The following is a 3,491-nucleotide window of genomic DNA, read 5'->3' on the forward strand; positions in this document are numbered from 1 at the left end:
ATCAATTAATATAAACAAAAATTGACATTAGAGGAACAAAATCATGATTTTAGCCGTTGATTATATAATATACATATATAATACATGTATATAATAGGCATGGTGGTTTTTAAGAGGGCACCTTATCAAAAGAAATGCATTACAATTAACAAATATTTTGATTAAAAGCATTTGCTATTTAAATACTATAAAACTATCGTACATAATAATTTTATCAAATTCATCATGTTGACAATGTGTTAAAAATTTTAATCTATAACTGCAAATTTTAAATATGTTATATATATATATATGTAATGGATTTAGTTTTGATAAGAATGTGATAAATTAAACAATTCAAAATAAGGTATATATATTGTAGAATCAGATCATCACATTCATTAATATTAATTTTTACATGAAATCAATCAATTAAATGAATAATCTTAGCCATTATATATAATAAAAAATATGATTGCACAATGAGAACAAAAATCACTTGATTGCATTATTTTATCTTATAAGAGGATTTATTAAAAAAATATAAATATATTTAATATGTAGAATTATAAAATTATAGAATTATTTCTTCACAATTCTACGGTTTAAAAACCTAATTAGACAAAATTTAAGTTGGAAAAATAGAGATATCAAGTGTATGTATATGTATGTATGTATTATTATTATTATTATAACCAGGTGGCTGAGAGTTTTAGAATAAACCAATTAAAGACTATCAAGCAAAACCATCTTTTCAATTCAAATTGAGCCGAATCATGTTTAAATAAAATATAAACATAATTGATTGAAAAACATCTGTCATTTGGGACCCGTTAGATGATGACATCTTATTAGCATGTGTGATATATTAATTTACATAATAATCCCTATCACCATTTTGTTCAACAAATTTTTTTGTTTTTTAATTTTAATTTTTTTTTTAAAAAAAAAAAAATAGGATATAATTTGAATTCCAATCCTCATTTACTTTAGTTTTGTAGCATTAGACATGATATTATGTGCCATCTTGAATTAATGTAATCTTGGACTTTGTAGAAACTTTGGACTGTGATTTATTTGATTAATGATGATTATATTACTTTAATCTAATGTTAAAATGTTAATTAGTGCTGGGAAACCTGCATGTTTTTATACTGTTGGTCTGCATAGACAAATCTGATAAATTAATTTAGCAGTGTTAAAAACGCAGGCAGATAGAATATATTTGTATAAAATATAATGTAGCCAGCGGTGGGGAAACAAGTAGATGTAGTCAGTCTTGGCAGAACCCACATGTTGTTTTTCTACTAATTATTGAAAGATTCTGAGAATTTGTTTGATTTAGTAAATAATAATTAATTTATAAAACAAAGGAATAAATAAAGTAACAAATTAAAAAAGTGAGTCGGGACAGATGAGTTTTGAAGATGACAACATATCAACAAGGGAGGGATACTTTTTTTTTTTTTCATGAGAAATTAAAGGACGGGTGGGGCAATCCATGTGAAATTCATGGTTTGAACAAGTGTTTTTCTCTCTTAAAATTATAATATATATATATATATATATATTATGATTACAATGAACTCATCGTACAATTTCATTATTCGCGTGCCCAACCAACATAGATAAAATTAAATTATCTTGTTGGTATACTAAAAGGGTAAATTTAATTTGTTTAATTCTATCATTCAATTACATAATTTTTTAAGACTCAAATTTAGAGTCAAGTTGGAAATCATGCAACTAAAACAAATTTGGATTAAGCTAGTAACAAATCAAACAAACCTAAGGTACCCTCTTTCTTTTGTGTGTGTTTACATACATACATACATACATATATTTGTATTTATATGTGTGTGTGTGTGTGTATAAATACATATATATGGTTGTGTTATTCTTCTATGTTTGTTTATTAATAATTATTAAAATTAATTGAGAAGGAGGTGGTGTAAAACAAGAATAATAAAAAGGCTTATCATGAAACAATTCTTGGCTCACCATGGAAACTCATCACCTCAACCTTCTTCCTTCCACCACTAACCCTAACCCTAACCCTAAAAAAAGGCAACGCAGAAGCGATGAAGAAAAATACAGAGGAGTCCGAATGAGAAGTTGGGGAAAATGGGTTTCTGAAATCAGAGAACCCAGAAAAAAATCACGCATCTGGCTCGGTACTTACCCCACTCCAGAAATGGCGGCTCGAGCTCACGATGTAGCCGCTCTCGCCATTAAAGGTTCCTCGGCTCATCTCAATTTTCCTCAGTTCGCTCATCAGCTCCCACGTCCTCTCACCACCTCGCCTAAAGACATTCAAGCCGCCGCCGCCAAAGCCGCCGCGTCTACCTCATTTCAAGCCAAACACAGCTCGACTGGCGACGACGACGCCCACGATGAAGATACGCTGTTTGATCTCCCTGATCTTGTGGATTCAAACGCTGCGTTTTGCTACTGTTCTTCTTCATGGCCGCCTGACGAACTACCGGAGTTCGTCTGGGACAACTTCTGAACTTAAAGAGTTTGCGTATCGATGGGTGATATCTAACTGCTACCTCAAATTTTTTCAAACTCCATTCTTTACTGAATTTCGTCAACACCAATAGATGATTCGCGTGATCCTCCGATGTGGGATGCATAGTTCTGATCTTCGTTCTCTACTGTATTTTATATATATATATATATATATATATATATATGTATGTATGTATAATAAAGAAATATAATTAATCACCATCGCAAATATATAGGACGTATAGTTAATCACCATAGTCGTGTGCTTAAAATCTAATTCTGCATTGATAGATTGAGCATAACTTATCAAAGAAAACATCATTGTTTTCCTCCAAAGAATAAAATTTTTCTTTCTTTCTTTCTTTCTTTCTTTCTTTCTTGTTCTTCTCTTTTCTTTTTTATTTTGTAGGCCATTAAATGGGTTCTGATTTTTGATTCCTTTGCTTCATTTAGGATTTTCATATATATATATATATATATATTTTTTTTTTCTTTTATAAAAAGAAAAGGAGTTTATTCAAAACATAATTGATTAATGGATTAATAAGATGTATCAAAATTGCAAGTTAAACGATGATTAAAATTTTCAGCTTATTAATGAAAGATTTAAGAGGAATGATTAGAGAAAAAAAATTATTATGTTTGATGAAGGTAGAGAAAATGATTTCTATTACAATAATATATATTCTAGAGTCCCTAGTGATTTAAGATTTTAAATTCTACTTTGACATTTGAAATTCCACATCTAACTCTACATGAACTCAACTTTTAATTTACAAATAAATTTTGCCCAAACTTTAGATTTATTTTAGACATAGTTTTAATAATTTAAAAAATGTACCACCTTACAAGTTTGCCTTTGTTTGGTCTAAAATTAAAAATCCTAAATCTTATATTTTCCAGCAATCTTAATTCAATTTTATTTTGTCGCACGTAGTTCTTAAAAAAATTATATTTTGAATTTTAAACATGAAAATAGTATTAAATTTAATTTATAGTTG

General features: G+C 28.5%; 1 pseudogene; it reads left to right on the top strand.

Annotated features, from left to right (window-relative positions):
* Positions 1 to 2,173: 2,173 nt before the first annotated feature.
* On the top strand, positions 2,174 to 2,488 carry LOC110810773 (ethylene-responsive transcription factor ERF039 pseudogene; annotated as a pseudogene).
* The last annotated feature ends 1,003 nt before the right edge of the window (positions 2,489 to 3,491 follow it).

This window comes from Carica papaya, chromosome 5 (genome assembly GCF_054855325.1).
Source record: "Carica papaya isolate Zhongbai chromosome 5, ASM5485532v1, whole genome shotgun sequence".
Classification (NCBI taxonomy): domain Eukaryota; kingdom Viridiplantae; phylum Streptophyta; class Magnoliopsida; order Brassicales; family Caricaceae; genus Carica; species Carica papaya.